The following is a 25812-nucleotide window of genomic DNA, read 5'->3' as shown; positions in this document are numbered from 1 at the left end:
TTTGAGGCTAAATTAACATTTTTGTTGCAAAAAGTAAAATGTTCATTTTTTCCTTCCACATTGCTTTAGTTACTGTGAAGCACCTGAAGGGTTAATAACCTTCTTGAATGTGGTTTTGAGTAGCCTGAGGGGTGCCGTTTTTGGAATGGTGTCACTTTTGGGTGTTTTGTGTCATGTAGACCTTTCAAAATCGCTTCAAATGTGATGGGGTCCCTAAAAAAAGTGGCTTTGTAAATTTTGTTGTAAAAATGAGAAATTGCTCATAAACTTTGAACCCCTATAACTTCCTTAAATTTTTTTTTTCCCAAAATTATTCTGATGTAAAGTAGACATGTGGGAAATGTTATTTATTAATTATTTTGTGTTATATGTCTCGTTCGTTTTAGAGCATAAAAATTCAAAGTTTGAAAATTACAAAATTTTCAAAATTTTCGCGAAATTTCCGTTTTTTTTCACAAAGAAATGCAAAAAATATTGGCCTAAATTTACCACTAACATGAAGCCCAATATGCCACGAAAAAACAATCTCAGAATCACCGGGATCCGCTGAAGCGTTCCAGAGTTATAACCTCATAAAGTGACACTGGTCAGAATTGCAAAAAATGGCCTGGTCTTTAGGGTCAAAATAGGCTTGGGGCTGAAGGGGTTAAATACCTTTTTATGATTGGATACACCTGCCTATGAAGTTCAAAGCTCAATGAGGTTACAAAACCAATTTAGTGCATTAGTAAGTCAGTAAAAAGTAGTTAGGAGTGTTCAAATCAAGAAATTGATAAGGGTACCCATACTTTTGCACTGGTCAAATTTTGTTTAAATGCGGATTGCACATTTTCCGTTAGTACAATAAATCTCATTTTAATCCAGAAATATTACTCAGTCCATCAGTTATTAGATATATGAAACTGAAATAGCGGTTGCAAAAACCCAAATTGTTATAAAGAAAAAAGGTTAACATTAATAGGGGTGCTCAAACTTTTTCATATGACTGTATGTATATATATATATATATATATATATATATATATATATACACTGTATATCATGAAATCAAATAATTCATGAAATTCATATTCCGACAACTCATTCATATTCCGACAACTCCTAAACATTAATCTTCTTTTGCAATGAATCAGCCTGGACTATATATGAACACTTCATACTATCTAATGCAGTTTTTCACAGGTGTATCCAAAGAAATGTTGGCAAATATTTGCCGTTCAGGTGTGAGACATAATCTGGGTTTCATTCTGTTCTTTTCTTCCTCTGGCGGAGCGTGGGAATGAATACAATAAAGTGTTTGGCAAAGCTGGAGCTGGCAGTGATTTCTTCAGCATATGCCATCATATGTGTGATCCCATGATCATGTGTGATTGGATTTTAAATACAAAGATTTCCTAGTTTCTACCATTTAGGATTCTCTTCTACCTACATATTTTAGTGTTCTAAGGAAGAATATAACTAAAGTCATAGTAGCCATTGAAAAGTCAATGGGCTCTAAAGGATGAGAGGGATGACCACAAGCCCTACAGAACATAAAAATAATGGGTGGGATTTTGCAGGTTACTCTTTATGTGGAAGATTTTTTTATATGACACAACTAGCTATACCTTGATTGTTGATGTTTACTGTCAACCAATTGTTGGGGACCCATCCTGGATTTTGTAATAAGTCACTTAGAATTCTAGTTAAAATTCCGAGGCTACACCCCGAAGTCAATCACATTTCATAGAAAGTCAAAGGATTTCATAGCATAAGCACTTCAACCCTCAGAATAATGTATGATGTCCGGCATTCAGAACATGGGCTCTTCTAACCCCTTCTTTTTTACTATCTAAATTTGGTCCATGAAGTACAGCAGGTGTTAATGCACAAAAAGGAGAATGTGTGGTAGTAAATGTGGCGCCCCTAAGGCTTCCGTCACCACAGAGGTACTGCACCTCAGCCAGAGGTGTGGTATCCCATCCTGGGTAGGAAGGGGGTCATCTACTGGTTCACAGACAAACCTGCACACACCAATTGTTAGGTCACACACCAGGTCAGTGATTAAAGCTGGTGTCACACTAAGCGACAGCGACAACGACGTCGCTGTTACGTCACCATTTTCGGTGACGTAACAGCGACCTTGTAAGTCGCTGTTATGATCGCTGCTTAGCTGTCAAACACAGCAGAAGCAGCGATCATAACGTCGCTGTGCTACATGTGCAGAGAGCAAGGAGCCGCGCTTAGCGCTGGCTCCTTGCTCTCCTAGGTACAGTACACATCGGGTTAATTAACCCGATGTGTGCTGCAGCTACATGTCACAGTGCAGAGAGCAGGGAGCCGCTCTCTGGCTCCTTGCTCTCCTTGCTACAGTATACATCGGGTTAATTACCCGATGCATACTGCAGCCACATGTCACAGTGCAGGAGCCGGCACTGGCAGCAAGAGCGGAGGCTGGTAACCAGCGTAAACATCGGGTAACCAGGGAAAGGTCTTCCCTTGGTTACCCGATGTTTACGCTGGTTACAGCTTACCGCAGCTGCCAGTGCCGGCTCCTGATCGCTTCATTTCGTCGCTCTCTCGCTGTCACACACAGCGATGTGTGTGTCACAGCGGGAGAGTGACGACCAAAAAATGAAGCTGGACATTCAGCAACGACCGGCGACCTCACAGCAGGGGCCAGGTCGTTGCTGGATGTCACACACAGCGACAGCGACGGGACGTCGCTGCAACGTCACAGAAAATGGTGACGTAGCAGCGACGTCGTTGTCGTCGTCGTTATGTGTGACACCAGCTTAAGGCAGGTACTCCATTAATGCTGAGAAACAGCGACCAGTATATCTGGTTATGGAGTCTTAAGTCCCATTCATTGTACTATAGGGTGACGCAGGTCACAGCGGTCTCTGTGATTTTTGTCTGCCAGGTATGTTCGGTTAGCTTATACGGTGCAATTGTTTTCCATCTTGTACACTTGTATGCGTAACCCATTTGACCTATTATGGTCCGGTTACCTTGCATTGTATGCCCCTGGTGGACAATGTTTTCTATCCCAATGAGTATGGGTTGGCACTAATTTTAGTGTTGTAGTTCTTTACATTATATATTCTAACTTGGATCGCTTGTGCCTTGCTCTTCCACTTGTGGCTGTGCCGCAGCTTTTACCTTCCCTGTCACAATAAAGATCTCACTTTTTGCACAATCGGCATTTGGTCGCGTTCTTTCTTTCCCTGTTTACTATAGGGGTGGAGCCTGGCAAAAGGAGTGTGGGAGAGACAGTGGAGTAGTTGGAGAACCAGTCATAACCGTCCAGTTCTAGTCAGAGAGAGAGTTTGTCAGTCAGGGTTAGTGACAGTTGACAGGAGTCCAGTCAGAAGGAGTAAGAGACTGTAATTCATGGTGAAGACTCTGGGGTCCTGCTAGATCCAGGTGACACCGAGAGAAGGGGTTCCAGAGTGCCACGGATGTGCGAGAGGCCTCCATGGGCTTGTTCCACCAAAAACACTGGGGTGGAGGAATCTGGCTGCAATAACGGGGACGGTCCCCAGGCAAAAGGAAGAAAGACATTTCTTTTAGCAATCCGATGGTCCGGGTGATTGCTGTAGGCACCCGAGGCCACAACCTGCCCCCAATCCTCTGCAAGGGAGGCTTCAAAAGGACCACAGTCAGCCACCCTTTAGTCAGGACCCATTGGCGGAGGCGCAGGACAGTCCAGTGAAGGTCAGCGCTAAAGAGACGGCCAGGAAAAGCACATTGAGGGGAGTACTGACCCTTGACCTGTTCGGTATTGGCGGAGGCCCACAACAGTGAATCCTGGCACATCACGGGGAAACCGGTCAGTCGCAGTTTTGGAACAAACTGTGAGTAAAACATCTTCACTGCAAAGCCTTGTGTCGTCTGCTTCTTCCTGCGCCCCATCCATTTCCATCATAGACCTTCCTAACGGTTGCCCCGGGGTCCCGCTCCGCCTGTGGGGAGCAAGATCACCTCAGCTGTGCCATCACCAATTGCCCCGGGGAACCCGCAGCACAGCGGCAGCCCACATAGCTGCAAAAACCACAGGTGGCGTCACGAACTTCATCTTATCCAAAAATATAACTCCCATCATCATCATCCTCCGTTTATTATTGAGATACCGCCAGGGTCACAGAGCCGGACCACCACCACCGCTGACATCCCCAGACTAGTCCGGCCTAATTCCGAGTGCCCTCGGCCTTGGGGCGGGCATGTCATAAACATTAGGGATGAGCGAATGTATTCGCCACTATTCGGTATCCGACAGATAATACGGTATTCGCACTATACGCTATCTGACGAATAAAACAGTATCCGCTCCGATAATTTCAGTTTCATTTCTGACTTCATGGCGCCTGTTTTCCAGCCAATGAACACATCTGATGTTGCTTGCCCTTACAGTAATGCCGCAGCCATCTTTGTTGTGGTGTTACTGTGATTGGCTTGGCTGCACAGCGTCATAGGGGCTATATAAGCCAGCGGGCATTCTGGTCAGTTGGTCTCTCCCTCTCTCTTTCATACTCACCGATCACTGGAGCGGCGCTGCACAGCTTTCACACTGCTCTGGTGGCTTCTCCTGTATTGAGGAGAGAGAGACTGTGCCCATACTGTTTCTGCCTTTTCCCAGCCATTTCAGCCTTTTCCTCAGTCACCACAGCTCACCGTTAGGTCCAACGTGAAATTATTTGGGTTTCCCATAGACTTACATTGGGTGTCGAATATTCGCGAATACGCGAATAGCGGCGACCTATTCGTCGGATATTCATCAAAGCGGATATTTTTGTATTCGATCATCCCTAGTAAACATCATTTTAAACATCTGTGCTTTCTACATTAACCTATTATCTACCAATGTCCTTTTTTTGGGACGCCTAATCTTTTGCTTAAAATTCATTAAATTAAATTAATTAATCATTAATTAATTTTAATGTATACATTACATTCATTAATTTTGCTTAAATTTCATTTTAATTTTTATTTTTTTCATTAAAAAACTGTCATTTAATAAAAAAAAATGAAAATTTCTAATTTGGCAAGTAATGGGTTAAGGGGACCATTGGCGTAACTTGAAGCTTTTTGACCTCAATGCAAAATCTCCAACATGACTCCCATCTATCACGGTTCGTTAATAGTATTTGTCTTCGCAAAGGTACCTTTTCGGTTTCAGGGCTCTGGGTGAAATTGCGCCTCTGCACCCCATTCTAGTTACATTCCTAGGTTTTATCAAAAATGGGGACCTCCACAATTATGAAAAAAGTAGGCCTTGTCTTCCCCACTGTATTTAAGAATTAACCAGTAGTCAACCATGTTGGCTGCCACTTCATTCAAAGCCTATGAATTTGGTAAAAACAGTTCTTATGATTGATGGGGGTCCAGCAATAGAGTCCCAAGTGAACAGACATTAATTACATATCCTCTGTGATAATAGGTGAATGTAGGGCTTAATTGTAAAGTGAAGACCAATAGTTTATGAAAATAGCTTAAAGGGGCTGTCCAGAATTAGAAAAGCATGGCTACGTTGTTCCAAAAAGAGTGCCACTCCTGTCCACAGGTTGTATCCGGCATTGTGCATTCCCCTATTGAGTTCAGTGCAGTTAAACTGTAATACCAAATACAACCTAGTGTTCCTGATGTAAAGCGGCCATGTCTTTCTCATCCTGTACCACCCCCTTAAAAATCAGTTCACTCTTATTATCATGACAACTATCCAAGCTGCTGCGTGACTGGAATGAGCTACAGGGCAAAGCTAGGAAAATTAGAGTTCCCTGCTGGTGCTCTGCAGATCAGACAATTACATAGACAAGAGAAGTCAGGATTACTAAATGCTGCAAGCAAGGAAAAATGCTCACTGTCCTATTAGCCTCCTGGTATAGTAGATGAGATAAGAAGCTCATACATACACAATGCCAAGAAGATCACTGAATGTTATATAGAGCAAACAAGTTCCCAAAGATTTCTTCTGGCTTTACGAGATTATAGGACATCAGTTGTAATTAAAGCTTAAGCCTAGATTTTGTTGCCGAGTCAGTACGAATCAACCACATTTATAAGAATATCAAATAAATCAAAATTGGAAAAAAAATAAAGGATAGATTACTAAAGGATAGAATACTTCCATTTTTCAGGAGAAAATCAATCGAGGAATGGGCACAATGATATGGTATGGCATCATCACCATAGCATATGAAACTTGGTTGTCCTTTACTATAAATGGAAAAGTATCCATCAGATATGTGCTGTTGTATGTGCTGATGTATCTGACATCTGCTGTTAAGGATTATTCACATTCAGAGTTTGGTCACTATTTTGCATCAATATTTTTGTACCAAAACCAAGAGAAAACTGTAGTTCAAAGATTGACGCCTGTTCAGTGTTTTGCTCTTATGGTTTGGGCATACAAATACTGATCAAAAATACTGATGTGTGAATTAAGCCTTAGGGGTACTTTGCATGCTGCGACATTGCTAGCCGATGATAGCGATGCCGAGCGCGATAGCACCCGCCCCCGTCGCACATGCGATATGTAGTGCGAGCTGCTGTAGCGAACATTATCGCTACGGCAGCTTCACACGCACTTACCTGGTCGGCGATGTCGCTGTAACTGACGAAGAATGCCTCCGTCAAGGAGGCGGTGCGTTCGGCGTCACCGTGACGTCACCGCAACGTCACTAATCGGCCGGCTAATAGAAGCGGAGGGGCGGAGATGAGCAGGATGTAAACATCCCGCCCACCTTCTCCCTTCCGCAATGCCGGTGGACGGCGGGCGCAGGTAAGGAGATGTTTGTCGCTCCTGCGGCATTACACACAGCGATGTGTGGAGCTGCAGGAACGACAAACAACATCGTACCTGCGGACGCACCGACATTATGAAAATGACTGACGTGACACAGATCACTGATTTTTGACTGTTTCACGCTCGTTCATCTTCTCTCCTAGGCTTTACACGTTGCGACGTCGTTACCGGCGCCGGATGTACGTCACTTTTGATTTGACCCCAACGATATCGCAGTAGCGATGTCGCAACATGCAAAGTACCCCTTAGTGCCTCACTCACACCACCATAGATATCGGATGAGTGTAATCCAATTTTTTATCGGATAGCACTCGGACCAATGATACGTAATGGACAGAGCAGAGCAGCTTTTTTTTTTTCTTATACTGATTTGGCATGAAAAAAAAAATAACAGCATGCTGCAATTTGACACTCAAATTGGATGCCCCTCATCCATTCAAGTCTATAGGTGCATGGAAATCATCAGACTGCACTCTGATGACTTCTGAGTGTAGTCCAATTTCCGATGACTCACAATAGAAAAGATTGAGAAATATTATTCTTCATCTTCTCCTCACAACATGCTCCAATTCTTGCATAACGAGAGAGTTGGCTCACACTATGTTGACACTATGATCAGAATCAGATGACAGAATCTACAATCGTGTGACTATACTATTAGACTAAAAGCAGCCACTAATGGGAGAATGCACATAGAAATACCAACGGTTTTGAAAGGAGTTGCCTGACCATCAGTGATGTCAATGGTACGGCATTTCTGAATGATAGTATAGTCCCCGAAGGGTGAGGAGGTGGGTGAAGACCATACCAGGTCCATGATCAATGAGCTGACCGGTGGAGATCAGCTGCTATTGAAGAGTCATCTGACAAGTCCTAATGGTGGGTGAATGCCGAGAAAATGAAATATTATACAACACTGGGCTGTGTCTATAAAGTCTGGATAATCCAGATCCTAGAGGGATTCCATGTCTTTCTGCACTGGTTAATATATTACATATACCTAACATATGGATAGGGATTGTCTAAACTGTCAACCCCTTAAACAACATCTGCATAAAGGAAATACTTTACCACTCCCCAAATGTCTAATTTTGAAAATACAGTAAGTATTAGATAGTAATAAAGTAAAATCCTTATATAAATAATATAGTATACTTATAATATAAATATAGTACATTAAGTGAGTATTATAGATAAAGTAATTCTGGATCATCTTTTCCAAAAACTCTGCATTCTGTCACTCTTATGTTACACCAACAAGAAATGTATGAATAAATTAACTAGTTGTCACTATTTTAATTGTCAAAGGGGTGTTTCCTTACAGAGTCTGAGTTGTAGACACTCTGTCTATGGTGCACAAACCAGTTGTGGGTCTCCAGAACTAGATTTACAGCCCCAGGGTTCATTCACACAAGCTCATAACACGGCCAATTGCTATCTAATGTTTTATTGGATATCACCCAGACCAATCTCATACTATGAGGCAATGCCGTCTTGCCCTTTTTGCACATTCTGTGAGTGCATCCGATAATCAGATAACATGCAACCATACAAGTCTATGGGGTGCGTGGAAATCACTAGACTAAACTCAGATATCATATACAATGGACAAATTAAGTTCTAACTCAGTTCTCAGACCCAGATACACTGGGTGCAGAATTATTAGGCAAGTTGTATTTTAGAGGATTTTTTTTTATTACTGATCAACAACTATGTTCTCAATCAACCCAAAAGACTCATAAATATCAAAGCTTAATATTTTTGGAAGTTGGATTGGGTTTTTTTAGATTTGGCTATCTTAGGAGGATACCTGTTTGTGCAGGTAACTCTTACTGTGCAGAATTATTAGGCAACTTAATAAAAACCGAATATATTCCCATCTCACTTGTTTATTTTCACGAGGTAAACCAATATAACTGCACCAAATTTAGAAATAAACATTTCTGACATGCAAAAACAACCCCCCCCCCCCCAAAATTAGTGACCAATATAGCCAACTTTCTTTATGATGACATTCAACGGCCTACCATCCATAGATTCTGTCATTGCTTGATCTGTTTACGATCTACATTGTGTGCAGCAGCCACCACAGCCTCCCAGACACTGTTCAGAGAGGTGTACTGTTTTCCCTCCCTGTAGATCTCACATTTTATGAGGGACCACAGGTTCTCTATGGGGTTCAGATAAGGAGAACAAGGGGGCCATGTCATTATTTTTTCATCTTTTAGACCTTAACTGGCCAGCCACACTGTGGAGTAGTTGGATGCATGTGATGGAGCATTGCCCTCCATGAAAATCATGTTTTTCTTGAACGATACCGACTTCTTCCTGCACCAGTGATTGAAGAAGTTGTCTTCCAGAAACTGACAGTAGGTCTGGGAGTTGAGCTTCACTCCATCCTCAACCCAAAAAGGTCCCACAAGTTCATCTTTGATGATACCAGCCCATACCAGTACCCCACCTCCACTTTGCTGGTGTCTGAGTCGGAGTGGAGCTCTCTGCCCTTTACTGATCCAGCCTCTGGCCCATCCATCTGGCCCATCAAGAGTCACTCTCATTTCATCAGTCCATAAAACCTTTGAAAAATCAGTTTTAAGATATTTCTTGGCCCAGTCTTGACGTTTTATCTTAAGTTTCTTGTTCAAAAGGTGGTCGTTATTCAGCCTTCCTTACCTTGGCCATGTCCCTGAGTATTGCACACCTTGTGCTTTTTGATACTCTTGTAAAGTTGCAGCTCTAAAATATGGCCAAACTGGTGGCAGCTTCACATTTGATTTTCCTCAATTCATGGGCGGTTATTTTGCGCCTTTTTTGCCTAACACGCTTCTTGCGACCCTGTTGGCTATTTGCCATGAAACACTTGATTGTCTGGTGATCACGCTTTAAAAGTTTGGCAATTTCAAGACTGCTGCATCCCTCTGCAAGACATCTCACAATTTTGTACTTTTCAGAGCCCGTCAAATCTCTCTTCTGATCCATTTTGCCAAAGGAAAGGAAGTTGCCTAATAATTAAGCACACCTTATATAGGCTGTTGATATCACTATACCACACCCTTCCTCATTGCAGATATGCACATCGCCAAGCACTCAGCACTGATTGAACAGTGTCACAGGGGGACACCTTCAATTGGTAACACCTCGTTGTCAAATTATTCATAAATTACCAAGAGGATTTACAGATGAAGACAAAACAGGTCAAAGAAAAAAAAACTATGAAAAAATATTTATTTTATGAGAAATGCATTTTTTTTTATTTTTTTTTACTAAAACAAACATTTTAGAACTGGTATACACTATAAAGACATTTTAGCACTAATTTGTTGGATATTTCAATTATATACATGTTTATAGAGGGAATAATGACATGTAGAGTTTGCACTGACCTTATATTTTATGCAAAGTCCTGACTATCGGATATGTATATTAAAATATGTAGATCATAAGTTGTCAAAAGCTCCCAGTGATAAGGGATAAAACTATTTTTCTTGACATCCTACTCAAGGTGACTGCAGTAAATGTGATGAATAGACGGTTAATATGTAACAGCCGGAAGCCTTGCTGCTTCTAGTACCCAAGACTCACTTGTATTGGGAAGTATAACTTATTAATTTTATTAAGTATCTAGCTAACTTTCAAGGGAAGACGTCTTTCTCTTGTAACTTGACGACAGCTGCTACCTTGAATTCCGGAATAAAAATAGTCACTCGTTGCATTAAGACGGGAGGAGGAGAAAAAGTATTTGTTTAAAAATGTTCAGCATTGACTTTGCCAAACTCAGTTGGGTGTGTACAGGGCCGACATGTTCTCGAAAACCTGATCATATCAGGAGGATGCATTTACTCGTTCTGCTACCAGCAGTAAAATTTATGTATTGAATTATATGATATTGTATAATATCTGTTCACGGAGAACCTCCAACTATAGAGACGGTTCACATATGCACATTGGAGACATACCCCAACACATTTTTGTAGAGCGCAGTACAGTTATGGATTGGGTGCATAATTATGGTAGACTTAGGCCATGGAGGTATGGCCATTTTGGCTTTGACAAAGATTGAGCAGCCAAAAATCTCTATGGTGCTGCTGATTCGCACCGTAATGCAGGTCAACAGGGTGACTGAGACCACCTAGTGTACTGCGATAGCCAAGTCACAAAAAAATCCAACTGGTTCTGACTTTTGTTTGACTTGTCATGGTTACTGTACCCTATCGGTCGCTATATGACCCCTTTTCCCTGCATTACGCTATGATGGGGAAGTTGCAACGAGCAATATTTAGCCATTTGACCAGTGTTACGATTAAATTCGGTGTGTCGCCCCAGCCTTACAGTTTTAGTGTTCAAATACGGATTATGAAAACTAAGTACACCCTGTTTAAATGCTTTGGTTTTAAGTATCCGGACATAAAAAAAATTCTGGTTCTTAGAAGATCTTAAAATTAGTGAAATACAATCTCAGATGAGTAACGTACAACAAATTACATAGTATCATTATTTGTTTAACCAAAAATATAGGCCAAAATGTAGAAGCAGGGTGTGAAAAATTAAGTACACCCCATGAATCAATAGCTTGTAGAACCACGTGAACAGCAATAACTGATAGTAATCAGATTCAGCGTGAATTTATCAGTTTCTCACATCGTCCCACAAACGCCCAACTTCAGGTAAAACTTGCATCCAACCTATATATCGAGCTAGAGATCTGCCTGTAGGATATACATCTCCTAGGGCAATAGGGTGGTGGTTCTTCTACATGATTCAGCAAGGAGTCACATAGGGAAACACCCTTCATATCGTTCCTTCCTTGCACATGATAGTTGGCCAAACCACCACCAAAACTCACTATTCTCTGATAGTTACTTTTTGCCTTTATAACAAAGCAAGATATCCCTAATATCCCTGATTATTTTGCAAAACTCTTATAGAAAGGTTGTGGCTTATCGAAGTGACGTTCCCAGGAGAAGGGAGATGCTTCTCACTAGCAACACAGCAGCGGAGAACACTACAAGTAATAATGTGACCAGCAAAATAGGAATTCTTACCTTAGTTATACAATGAATCTTGTTTCGTCTCTGCGAGGTCTCTCTGCCAGGACCAATGTTGTCACCTTTTCTTGTCTGTTTCCCAAAGCTGTAACCTGAGCCCAGGCTCACCTGCGGTGATCCTCCTACATGCTGGGCCAACCCACCCAGAATTCTCCTACCCAGCACCCTGCCCACAGTCCTGGGGGGAGAATGTGCTGCTCAGCAAGTCAATGAGTAATTTCTATTCCTTAAGTTAGAATGTGAAGGTTGTACTGTTAAAATGATATGAAGTAGTTAACTACGTTAGTAAATGATATACAAGGAGATGGAAAAATCACAGCTCACAATACTACATGAAGGTTAGACTCTGCTAAATCTGGGGAAGTGTATTGTCTCTGAAGCTGTAAATTTGTCGGTAACAAAAGGATTATTACTACATTAGTGCATCGTGTTTATTGTCTGTCATTTACATGAAACAATTGTTCCAGTTTAGCTGCAAATCATCATTTATAATTAAAATTACCTTGTAAGTGACAAAAGTAATTAACCATATTGTGTCAAAAGATTAAACTTAGATAAACCTTAATTTTCAGATTATAAGACGCATTTTTCCTCTCAAAAATTCAGGAGAAAAATGAGTTGTGCATCTTATACTCTGAATGTAGCTTACCGGGAGGTTTTGGAGAAAGGTAGCAGGCGGTAGCAGCGATGCTGCGGTCGCTGTGCTGCTGGGGATGGGCTTCGGGCTTTGTGCTGTGCTGCTGGGGCTGTGGGCGCTGTGGTGTTGGGGCTGCGGGCGGTGAGGCACTGGCATGGGCCTTCTTGAAAATGATGGCGGTGCAGGGTTCAAATAATGGCGCCCGGAGACAGAGCTCTTGGCTCAAGATCTCATATGCGCACGCGTCACCTCCAGCCCATTGATCTCCCAGCAGCAAACTTAAGGAAAATGGCGCCCGGAGGTGGCGTGTAGACAGATGAGAATTCAGCTTGTCATTGAGCTGACAGCTAAATTTGCGCACGCACCAACTCCAGGCGCCATTTCTTTGAAGCCTGTACCTCCGACAGTGTCTGGATCCTGCCTCACTTGCACTGCCTGCAGCAACTCCCTACTCCACCACCGCCTCTGCCTCCTGTGACCCCGCTCCGACAACGCTGACACTCCTCCCCGGTAAGACTCCACTGGATTGTAAGGCGGACCCCCCCCTTTTTTAACTTTTTTCTCTAAATTTGGGGTGTGTCTAATCCGGTGCATCTTACAAACCGCAAAATACGGTAAGTCATCAGATTTGTAACAAGAGTTGAAAGGAACCTTGTGGTTAGGTGCCCTGTGATAACGGTGAAATAATTATGGTATGCCCCTCCGAATAGAATGCAGTGTAATGGCTCTTGTTGGTAGAGTGATGAACCATACTCTTGGATGGCAGAAGAATAAAAGAATATACAGATATAAGTTCAATAATTTAACTTACGGGGAGGCAACCAGCTTGATGGTTACAGTCTTATATGAGGCAAAAAGCTTAAGGCTGTGTGCACACGTTGCGTTTTTTACCGCGGAAACGCTGCGTTTAGAACCGCAGCGTTTCAGTGGCAAATTGCATGCATTCAGCTTTCCAATCAAAGTGCATGAGAAAGCCGAAAAATCAGTGCACACGCTGCGTTTCTAAACGCAGCGTTTTGGATGCCAAAAATCGGTGCGGAAAGAAAAGCAGCATGTCACTTCTTTTGTGCGGTGTGGCTGCGTTCTCTCCCCCATTGAATCAATGATGTGGGTCAGAACGCAGCTACACCGCAGTGAGCTGCTTTTTTGTTGCGGTCCGCGGGCTTTGTCGGCATGCCAGAACGCAGGCATTTACCTGGAAGTGAGGTCAAGAGGTTTCCTGTTGACCTCACTTCCTGCCAAAGTCCTTGTAAGCCCCCGGTATCGCCAAAGTGCCCACCCCGACCCCCGACCCCCCTCCCGAAAATCCAACATGGCCGCGCGCACAGTAGCGCACCAGCCGCCCTGCTCCTATGATTTCTGTCGCATGTGCCTTGAGACATGCGACAGAAAAATGCCCCCCAGGCCCTGCCAGCTCACCCCCTATTCCCCCCGGTATTCCCCCTTACCTGTCCGGTCGCAGCGCTGATCCCCCGCGGCCCCCTCCTCCTTCACAGCAGACGCCGGCCGATCACATGAGCAGAGCAGCTGACAGCCAGCACTGTGTTCAGAGAGCTGTGCTGGCTGCTCGCACTCTGCAGCTGTGACCCGGGGAGAGTGGGTGCAGATTTTTGGCACCCACTCTCCTCAAATGGAGGGTCTGCCCTCCTAGAAAATGGGGGATACGTTCCCTGAACGTGCCCCCATATTCTAGAAGGTCCAGAGGCGACGTGGGACGTCCAAATGGATTTCTGCGGACCCATTTTTTTAAATTTTTTGATTAAATTGGAGAACAAGGGAATGATTTGGGGAGTGTTTTTTCTAATAAAAAAATTTTTGTCATTTTTTTTTGCTTTTGTTTACTGTCAATTAGTTATGTCTGGTATCTGATAGACGCCGTGACATCACTAATTGCTGGGCTTGATGCCAGGTGACATTACACATCTGGTATCAAGCCCATTTATTACCCCGTTTGCCAACACACCAGGGCGCGGGATGAGTTGGGGCGAAGCGCCAGGATTGGCGCATCTAATGGATGCGCCACTTCTGGGGCGGCTGCGGCCTGCTATTTTTAGGCTGGGAAGAGTCCAATAACCTTGGCTCTTCCCACCCTGAGAATACCAGACCCCAGCTGTCAGCTTCACCTTGGCTGGTGATCTAATTTGGGGGGACCCCACGTTATTTTTTTTTTAACTCTTTATTTATAAATAAAAAAAAAAAGCCTGGGGAGCCCTCCAAATTGATCACCAGCCAAGATGAAGCTGCCAGCTGTGGTTTGCAGGCTACAGCTGTCTGCTTTACCCTGACTGGCTATCAAAAATAGGGGGGACCCCACGCCATTTTTTTTTTTTTTGGATAAATACTAAGCTAGGCACCCTTTAGTGCCACATGAAAGGTACTAAAGGTGCCAGCTTAGAATATGCAGGCGGGGGTGGGACGTTATATATATTTGACATCCCTTCATCCATTGACGCTTTTTAGGCTGTGTGCCCACAATCAGGGTTTGCAGCGTTATGGGCGCTGAGTGTTTTCCCTGCATCCATAATGCTGCGTTGTGCAGTAGAAGCACAGTGGAAGGATTTTTGGAGATCCCATGCCCACTGTGCTTCTTTTCTCCGCAGCATAAACTGACCGGTGGCGTGGCTTCCCGAGCCTCAGCATGTCAATTTATGCTGCGGAGACGAGAGTGTTCTCTGCAGGTAGCATAGAGCTCCACAGCAGCCTGAACCCAAATCGTGGGCATGGGCAGCTGCAGGAAGGCTGACACTGTGTACTAGACGCCGTGTCGCTGGATCATGGCCACATAGCCTTAGGCCTGTTTCACACGTCAGTGATTCTGGGACGTTTGTGCTTTTTTTTAAACGTACCAGAATCACTGATATACGCAGACCCATTATAATGAATGGGTCTGCTCACACGTCAGTGATTTTACACTGCACGTGTCTCCGTGCGGCGTACCCGCGTGTGCGTGATTGCCGCACGGAGACATGTCCATTTTTTTCTGGCATCACTGATGTTCCACGGACCACGCAGTGGTGTGGTCCGTGAAACACGTGCCAGAAAAAAACGTGCTTTTGAAATAAAAATCATTTTAACTCACCCGGCTCCAGCGATGTCCTCTGCAGGCCGTGCAGCTTGCTGCTTCTGAGCCGGCTCATTATTGTCGCGCATATTCATGATGCGCGACACAGCCGACCCGGAAGTAGCTGCTGGGGGGGTCAGCACCAGCCGGATGCTGCACCGCAGGAGCGATCAGCACCATGGAGAGCGGGAGCGGGCGCAGGTGAGATGATTACTGAGTGCAATCACGGGCCACGGAGAACGGAGCCCGGATTGCACTTAGACAACCCACGTGTGCCGTGATTCACGGCACACGGAGGGACATGTGCGTGTTTTACACGCCAGTGAAAAACGTCAGTGTTTTTCACTGACGTGTGAAACGGGCCTAAAAGTGAGAATATTGTTGCTACAGCAACATTTTGGGGGAAGTAGCTGTGGATTCAAAATGCTTAATATACTCCTGAATAAAATCCTTGAGGGGTGCAGATTCCAAAATGGGGTCACTTGTGGGGGTTTTCTGACGTATAGGTACCCAAGGGGCCCTGCTAATGTGACATGGTGCACGAAGTTTATTTCAACTTTTCCAAAATTCAAATGGTGCTCCTTCCATTCCAAGCCCTCCCATTTATCCAAACAGAATGTGGAGAAGGAAATCACATCACAGGTTTTTTTTTCCAAAGGTCTGTGTTCAACCAACTTTATTAACACTGACAAGTCTTAAAAAACGCACCTAAAAAAACGCATGAAAAACGCATGGAAAACGCATGAAAAACGCATGCGTTTTCGATGCGTTGTTTCTCAAAAAGCATTGTTTACAATTCTCCCCTCTGCCAGAGGGTGCGTTTTTTTCCACGGTGAAAAAAACGCAACGTGTGCACATACCCTGACACTTATGTAGGTCTGGTGGCAGATCCATTTATGCCTTCAGGGAAGGCAAGTGAACGCACACAATCTATGATTCAGCCATTTCACCAGCAATTCAATGCATGTTAAGTCTATAAGGCTGGGATCACACGGGCATATAAAAAAATCAGTCCCATTCTCAACCAGTAAAGTGTCACGTTTTTTTTCTCACTTGTCATCGGTGTGGTGTCGGTATGCAATCTGATTTTATTTTTTCTCAGCAACTATTGTGGCGCCCTGGACAAGCCAGGGGCCACAAAGCGCAACACCAACACACCCCACACTCCCAGCAGGCACACCAAAGCCAGAACACAAAACCCTTGTTGCCTTCCTCCAGGGGCTGATGTCCACACCAGGGGGTGGGTCAGGCGGTTGGTCCCGCCCACCGAGGAGTTCACAGTCCTGGAGGCGGGAAAAACAGTCAGTCTAGTTGGAGAGGTGAAAGTGAGAGCAAGTGAAGTAGCAGTCGAGCAGTCTGAAGTGAGTCCGGGTGTGTGGCCCGGACAGATCAGCAAAGTTGGCAGACGGTGGTGACCGTCAGCAGGAGTGGCCGATTGGAGTCTACCGTAAGGACCGTGGACGGGCGGTGGCCAGCGGTACCGGACCGGTACACAAAGAGAAGCCAGCACCATCTGGCAGGGGCTTTTCGGACCCCGGCAAGGCTAGGAGTCGCCGTGAATTTGCCAAATCCGTTAGTGAAGGGGACCTCCTGGGTTTCCAAACAGTCAAGTCCCGACAGAAGGCAACCGTCCAACCGAGTGAGAGAGACACCGCCACCGCCAAGGCAACCGTTTCTCAGGGCCAGCGGATCCCCGTCCAGAGCAGCGGTGGTGTCACCATTATCACCACAACCGTGGGTGGCGTCACGGACAATAAATCCCCACAATCAAATCCCCTTTTCACTCATGGGCGAGGAACGCCGCTCGAGTCCCCGGGATCCGGCCCACCGCTCGAGCCACCACCGAGCAGCAGCGGCAGCACCAGCGGCCGGACCCGAGCAGTGGGAGAGCGCAGCGTCCCCTCCTCTGCCCGTGACACTATTAATATTTTACAGGAACATTTACAGATTATATTTTACAGAATAATAATGTATCCATGAAAATCAGATGCAATACTGATGGCCATCCGCTTTTTTTCTTGCACTGTGGAGTCATATCGCAGCATGCTGCAATTTTTTCTCATGCCGAGTTCGGCTGAGAAAAAATGCAGATCTGCACTGCTTCATTGAATAACATTGATCTGAGCGCAATCCCTTCTTTTATCGGATTGCACTAGCCTGATTTATACGTCCTTGTGAGTGAACCCTAAGAGCAGTGCAAAACCCATACTCCTGCTCACAGTATCGCTGATGTTACAACCACTACATTTCCATTCGGGATCATTCTTCTCTGCTGGCACAGTTCGGAGCTGGTCTAGGCAATAAATCACAGTCTCTTCTCGGCATGCTCACCAGCTTTTACCAGGCTGTGCATGTAGCATCTATTGGATTGAGTGTTCCAGGCAGGTCTAAGATGATTCCACTCTACAGCACCTCTCATGTGATTGACCCAATCTTCCAATTCCTTGATATCGTCTTTAGGTTAGGACCACACTTAAGGCTATGGTGATTTGCCATTCCTCCGTAGTGGGAGCAGGTTATTATCTGAGTTCGGCTGTCAACCTGGGATCAATTGTACTTGTGTCTTCCAGATGCGAGTACAATTGAACCCTGACCGCCGGCACTTCCGGGTCAGGGCGACATCAGTAGTGTGATCTGGTTAGCTGATCACACTGATGACGTCATTTGTTGATGCCGCTTAGGCGGCAAACAGTGTTGGTGGTGAGTGCTCCAATGAGAGCTGAAGACACCTAAGAGGAACAACAGAGGGTGTCAGAGGACAAATCAATGAGGTGGATGTGCAGTACCCGGCATACTTATGCTCACATGACCGTCCACTCTTACAACTGACATGAAAGAATCCTAAAAGTGTGGAGAGTATGCGTTGTGAGAATTCAGAAGTAATTCAGAAGAATTCAACATAAATTTGGACAATTCCTTTAATTATAAAATTAAGTGGTGCAACCCAATCCTAACAGCATGTAATACTCTCACTGTCAGGATTCAGCTCTGCATTCTGGTTACAGCAGTCATCACATGGCCGCTCCACTCATATGCAAGCTTCTGTGGCGCCCCTGACCTGGTCAGGCACCACTGAGTACTGCACCCATGCTGGGGACAGTACAATACAGGTAATCCAGAAGGCTGACCGGGGTGTGGAACACAGGCGCATAGTAATCAGCTCTCACACATGTACCCATGAGAGGACCCCTGGGGATCCCAGGAGGGGGAAAAGCCTTGACCTTCACTGGAATAGTGGAGGGGGCCAAAAGCCTCCATCTCCTCTCAAGGGGTGTGGTAAGAGAATCTGGTTGCTAGGTGGCGTAGGCAAGAACAGGAGAGGAGGGGCAGTGAGTCAGTTAGAGCAGAACTCCATAGGGCTCAGTGAGGAGCAGACCTGTGGGGCTGTTGCTGTCTAACAGCGCCCGCGCAGTGGCTACTGACGGGGGAGAACGGTCAACTAGGAGTGCTACCCGAAATCCATCTTCAGCTAAAGAGAGGGCACGGAGTGGGAAGTAAGGAGACTGCTAGAGAGTACCAGGCCCAAACGGGCGGCAGATCCCGAAGCGGAGATAGATCCAGCTTTCTTTTGCTAAACCTGCCGGTGTGGGGCTCTCAAAGCCCACGCCACAACACCACAAAAGCCGCAGCCACGTAGCCACAGTTAGGGCCCATAGGTCACAGGAGGCAAGCAGCTGGAGTGGCCTGGTCCAGGCGACAAGCAAACGGCAAACGAAGGGGAGTGAGGCTTCAGCAACTTCCCTGGGTGACCCCCATAGGGACTAAAAGTCGGGGTCACCCCAAACCACCAAGGGCTAAGGAAGGCGAGTTAGTAGTCACCCTCACAAGTCAGCCTGAAGGACACCTGGTTCCCGCCTGGTTCATCCCAGCTACGCCCGGGTTACTCACCCTGCCACCTGAAGTGAGTAAAAACCCTGAAAGACATCCTGCCTGTGTGGAGTTATTCTGCGCCTTGTGGTACTACGCACCTACACCGGGCCCTGGGGCTTGCCTCACTCTCAGGAGGCTATTCCAACTAACTGCACATACCATCAGCCCCAGGCGACCCTCAACCTGCAGTGGCGGTCCCTACTGGCCGCAATACTGAGAGTGGCGTCACGACAAGAAGAAGATCTCCTACCTGTGACCAGATCCAGCTGAGTGGAGTCCCTGAAGGTAATGCACCGACACCGCACCTGTGGGGCTTCACATCTGGCGTCACGAACAGGATAAGGACTAGACCTGTTCAGACAGGTGACCATGTGCCTGGGCGGTCCGCTTGAAAAATTGGAAGCGCCGCCATATTGCCACCATGAAAAGCGCGCTGAAAAACAACAGCAGCCCGCGCTGGAAGAAGTTACCGCCCACGAAGAGGTGTGGCTACCCAGAGATCCCCTGCAGAGTTCTGACCTTGCCAGCTATGAGAGTGGAAGCGTCCAGAGACGTCGGGACAGAAAGGGAGCCAGAAGCCTGCTGCTGGGAGAGGAGCTGCTGAAAGAGGCAGAGCGGAAACTGAACAGCTTGCTACTAGAGGCAACGGCGAGTCCACTGCTGGGAAATCGTGCAGAAGAGGGCGCAGAAGAAATGGCGTCCGACCGCAGAAACCCAGAACCGGGCTCCGCTGCCTGGTGGTATCGGGAGCTGGCCCAGTTCTGCGACCGACTGGAGACCCGGGTCGTGGAGCAGATCAGAGAAGAACGCATGGAACTTCTGGAGATGGCTGCCGCGGTTCAGGCCTATGAGAGGGGAACCGCACGACGAGTGCCAGACCGGACGGCGACGACTCAGACCCCGATGCTGCCACCGATGGGTGAGTCCAGTATTACCCCTGCCGGCCCGGATGCCCCGACCCCTGCTGCCACGCCCGCGGTCCCTGAAGAGGCGCCCGGCGCGGCGACGCTGAGCCAGGCCGCAGCCACACCAGGTGCGGCCCGCCAAGCCCAGGCCGCCGCAGCGATGCCCTGCTCGGCCCGCCAAGCCCAGGCCGCCGCAGCGATGCCCTGCTCGGCCCGTCAAGCCCCGGCCGCCGCAGCGATGCCCTGCTCGGCCCGTCAAGCCCCGGCCGCCGCAGCGATGCCCTGCTCGGCCCGCCAAGCCCCGGCCGCCGCAGCGATGCCCTGCTCGGCCCACCAAGACCCGGTCCCTGCAGCGACGCCCAGCCCAGCCTGCACAGATCCCATCGCAGCTGCGACGCCGATCCAGGCCGCCGCCATACAGGGTGCGGCCCGCCAAGACCAGGCCGCCGCCAAACAGGGCGCGGCCCGCCAAGACCAGGCCGCCGCCAAACAGGGCGCGGCCCGCCAAGACCAGGCCGCCGCCATACAGGGCGCGGCCCGCAAAGAGATTGCATCACCATTTACCCCGGCCCGCAAGGCCAGAGCAGACACCGCTCCCCAGTCCAAAGAGGTCCCTGCTGGAAAGCCCACGCTGGGGGAGGACCCCGCATACTGGCAGCTAAAGGCTGACATGGAGGCCAAGTTTCCACAATGGTTGGTGGACCAGTACATGCTCCCTCCGCATACCCCCAAGAGGATTCCAGCAACCCCTGCAGCAACCACGCCAAAGAGTCCCCCGCCTGGGCCTGCTGAAGAAAGCCCATCCCCAGCACTGCCACCAAAGGAGTGCCAAGAAGAACTAAGGGGGAGAGGAGGCCAGGAAGCTGAGGAGCTGACTCCGGAGCCACCGGCAGTGGAGCAATACTCAGAGCCGGAGATGTTACCCTATTCCCGTTGGGATGAGGAGGACTTGACACCGTCTGCTGATGAAGACCAGCCCAGAAACCTCACCTGGGGCCCTGCAGGCATTGAGGTAACAGCCCAGCAGAACCCAGCCCGCAAGACAAGGCGTCGCAACAGAACAACGCTGTCCCCTGCACCACAGTCTCCAGAGCAGAGAGAAGTCACAGCCAGAGACCTACAAGAAAAACGGTCCCTGAGAAGAGCCAAAGCCCAGGTCAGAGGACCCCTTTGCAGAGGAGTAGTGGAGGATTTCAATTTGAAAAGTGGATATGGATTCATTGTAGCACCTGGTGTGAAGGAAGGGATATTTGTCAACCGAAGAGATGTGAGCGCTCATCTGCCTAGAGGACACCCGGGCAGAAACCTAAAGATGGGGGATTCAGTACAGTTTACCATGCATCAAGGCGAAAGAGGACTGTACGCGCTTGACGTAGCACTATGTACCAGCAAACCTTACAGCCACCCCATGCTACAGGAAAGAGAAACAGATACAGGAAAGGAAACAGATGAAGATAGAGAAAGCAGAGACAAGGAACCTGCAGATGAGACAACAACAGATGAAGAAAGAGGCCAAGAAAGCAACAGGTGCCGCAGCCCAACAGGCCCAAGCCCTGGTGAAGAGGAATCCGCCTAAGTTTAAGTAAAGTACAGCAAGTTTTGACCAGTTGGAAAGTTTGTTTTGCAACGTTTTAAAAGTTCAAGTATGTGCCCACATAAACTTGTGTGAGAAAACAATAAATCTTAAGGCTATGAACTGGCTATAGCCACAAACTCTCGCAGTGTAAATAGTTACACCAAAAGGGCACCACCACCACCAGAGTCAGCCTGTTTAGGGGCTTGGCTCGTCTGCAACCAGGAGGAGCCCGTCCGTATATAGGGCCTTGGCTCACCTGCGACCAGAGAGCATGCCTGTTTATGGGGCCTGGCTCTCCACCACAAAGAGGGTACCTGGTCAGCACCAACTGTGGAGGCCGCCTCTGCATCCTGCCAGAAGAGGCTGAAGGCGCGGATCCACCAGGCCAGGTATACCCTGAAGACCACCAGACCATGAAAGCCGCCTCTACATCCTGCCAGAAGTGGCTGAAGTCGCGGCCAACGTGAGAGGGTTTTGGGTGGGTTAACGGACTTGTGGGTGGAGGGTGGTGATGTATGGTACCTGGTGCTTTTAAAAATGTTTTACATGTTTTAATGTTTTATGCATTTTAAAATGTTGTCTTGCAGCCCGAGGACGTGCTGGTGATAACTAAGGGGGAATGTGGCGCCCCTGACCTGGTCAGGCACCACTGAGTACTGCACCCATGCTGGGGACAGTACAATACAGGTAATCCAGAAGGCTGACCGGGGTGTGGAACACAGGCGCATAGTAATCAGCTCTCACACATGTACCCATGAGAGGACCCCTGGGGATCCCAGGAGGGGGAAAAGCCTTGACCTTCACTGGAATAGTGGAGGGGGCCAAAAGCCTCCATCTCCTCTCAAGGGGTGTGGTAAGAGAATCTGGTTGCTAGGTGGCGTAGGCAAGAACAGGAGAGGAGGGGCAGTGAGTCAGTTAGAGCAGAACTCCATAGGGCTCAGTGAGGAGCAGACCTGTGGGGCTGTTGCTGTCTAACAGCGCCCGCGCAGTGGCTACTGACGGGGGAGAACGGTCAACTAGGAGTGCTACCCGAAATCCATCTTCAGCTAAAGAGAGGGCACGGAGTGGGAAGTAAGGAGACTGCTAGAGAGTACCAGGCCCAAACAGGCGGCAGATCCCGAAGCGGAGATAGATCCAGCTTTCTTTTGCTAAACCTGCCGGTGTGGGGCTCTCAAAGCCCACGCCACAACACCACAAAAGCCGCAGCCACGTAGCCACAGTTAGGGCCCATAGGTCACAGGAGGCAAGCAGCTGGAGTGGCCTGGTCCAGGCGACAAGCAAACGGCAAACGAAGGGGAGTGAGGCTTCAGCAACTTCCCTGGGTGACCCCCATAGGGACTAAAAGTCGGGGTCACCCCAAACCACCAAGGGCTAAGGAAGGCGAGTTAGTAGTCACCCTCACAAGTCAGCCTGAAGGACACCTGGTTCCCGCCTGGTTCATCCCAGCTACGCCCGGGTTACTCACCCTGCCACCTGAAGTGAGTAAAAACCCTGAAAGACATCCTGCCTGTGTGGAGTTATTCTGCGCCTTGTGGTACTACGCACCTACACCGGGCCCTGGGGCTTGCCTCACTCTCAGGAGGCTATTCCAACTAACTGCACATACCATCAGCCCCAGGCGACCCTCAACCTGCAGTGGCGGTCCCTACTGGCCGCAATACTGAGAGTGGCGTCACGACAAGAAGAAGATCTCCTACCTGTGACCAGATCCAGCTGAGTGGAGTCCCTGAAGGTAATGCACCGACACCGCACCTGTGGGGCTTCACACTTCCTATTTAGTCATGTGACAATTTTCTTCTCATTCTACTCTGTTTTTCATTGAACATTGAGGGAGTTAGGAAGAGCAGCTTGTCTGCACGTGATTAAGGCTCCTTTCACATTGCGTTTTTCCCTACGTCCACAGGTCCCGTCGGAGGATCCGTCCGAACTGCCCCTCCCCCACTCTGCAAAGCGTGTTCCGGACGCATGCGCCCGGCAGGGCCATTCACTGCTATGGAGCACACTGCGTTAGCATGTGCTCTGTTTTGTGCCATTTTTGCACATATACGTTTTCTGCAGACAGACACCCGAATGTAGTGGACTATGTTCGGGTGTCCGTCTGCAGAAAACGTATACAGTGAAACCTTGGTTTGAGAGTAACTTGGTTTGAGAGCGTTTTGCAAGACAAGCAATGGTTTTTAAAAATTAGTAACTTGGTTTAAGAGTAATTCTTTGCAATAAGAGCAAATACTCCTCGTTCACACTTCCGGTACCGTCCTTTCACCGCGCTCTGACCCGCTCTGGAGGTAATTTTCTGTACATATTTACTGTATACAATATACCATTGTACAGTACAGTATATATTATATAGCATGTCTATTAAGTTGTATTTGTAGATACAGTATTGGACTTTCTTTCTGCTAACCAGTACAGCACTTTGCTTGTACTGTAATCTAATTGCCTGGGCAGAATTCCTACCTCATATTTGGCATAGTTCTGCCCTTATTTTGGGGAGAATAGATTTGGGGTGTGCTCTTTTTTGTGTATTGTACTAGAATAAAGGTTGTCATATTTATACATAATTTTTCTCTCTATAGTGCGCCTCACACACACCAACAATTCTATTGTAAGCTAACGTGCAGTTTAATTTGTTTTATATTATTTTACTGCACAGTATTTTGTATTAGTGTACTGTAATAATTTTATATGAATAGAATACATTATTGTGTATTACTGTAATAAGTTTGTATAAATACAGTAAATGTTTTTGGGTTGTGGAACGAATTGTCTGCGTTTCAATTATTTCCTATGGAAAAATTTGCTTTGATATAAGAGTAACTTGGTTTAAGAGCACACTCCCGGAATAAATTATGCTCGTAATCCAAGGTTCCACTGTATGTGCAAAAATGGCACAAAACAGAGCACACGCTACCGCAGTGCGCTCCATTACAGTGAATGGCCCTGCCGGGCGCATGCATCCGGAACACGCTTCACAGAGTGGGAGAGGGGCGGTTCGGACAGATGCTCCGACGGGACCTGTGGACGTAGGGAAAAACGCAATGTGAAAGGAGCCTAAGTGTGCAAATCATATATAAATGAGCAGTCACATGACAACTACCCAAACCACGGGGGGGAGGGGGGGCAAACAGAATTCTTGCCTCAGGTGCCAGAAAGTCTAGATACATCATACTATTATATCCACTATTATATCTAAAATGAAATGGTCTAACATTGGGTAATAATAGTATATTGCATAAAAAAGGTAATGAGGAAGCAATACAAGGATAAAAAATCAGCAGCCTAGCAACAATATAATGCACAAATATTCTGAGCTGCTGATCTATGCAATATATGTGTAATTATAAGTATACAATGTAATATGAAAAAAATTGTTTAAAAGAACAGAGAGTCCTCAGTGGTTGATACCTTTTAATGGCTAACTGAAAAGATGGTAATAATTGCAAGCTTTCGAGACTACTCAGGTCTCTTCATCAGGCATGGTATAACACAAAATCTGAAGAGTCACGTATTTATACACAACAGGACTTAGAATAGTGCAGTAAAAAAAAAAAAAAAAAAAGAACAAGTTATATGAAACAGAACTATCTCTATGGCAGGGGGACAAGCTGTTCTAGCCATAAATACTGCTGCAGCCAATGTAATATGGGCATTATTGCTCCTTTCTATTCTTTCAGTTGCAATGCAGGCACACATTCTTCTACGTGTAGCCACATATTATGTGACATAAGCTGGGATAGAGAAGTACTGTACATTATCACGCCTCAGGGAGCGAGAAAGTATTGCTAAGGCTGGTTTCACACTACGTTTATTTAACATCCGTTCATAACGTTTTTTTAGCGGAAAAACGGATCCAGTGCAAATGCGTTTTCACTTCAATGCATTTGCAATGGACTCGCGTCCACCTGCGTTCGCATGCGTTTGCGTGCGTTAGACA

The 25812-nt window shown here is 46.8% G+C and overlaps 1 protein-coding gene across 2 annotated transcripts in view; it reads right to left on the bottom strand.

Moving 5' to 3' along the window:
- The window catches only part of VILL (villin like), a 263612-nt gene that overhangs the window by 110922 nt on the left and 126878 nt on the right, over positions 1 to 25812 (bottom strand). The window contains exon 1 of one of the 2 annotated variants that reach the window (XM_075315394.1): positions 11827 to 11935. The exons of the other annotated variant lie outside the window; for it this stretch is intronic. The gene's annotated coding sequence lies outside the window, so the exon portion shown is untranslated. Of the gene's footprint in view, positions 1 to 11826; positions 11936 to 25812 lie in introns of those variants that run through there. 2 annotated transcript variants of the gene reach the window in all.

The sequence above is a fragment of the Anomaloglossus baeobatrachus genome, chromosome 6, assembly GCF_048569485.1.
Source record: "Anomaloglossus baeobatrachus isolate aAnoBae1 chromosome 6, aAnoBae1.hap1, whole genome shotgun sequence".
Classification (NCBI taxonomy): Eukaryota; Metazoa; Chordata; class Amphibia; order Anura; family Aromobatidae; genus Anomaloglossus; species Anomaloglossus baeobatrachus.
This window is presented reverse-complemented; position numbering and strand designations above follow the sequence as displayed.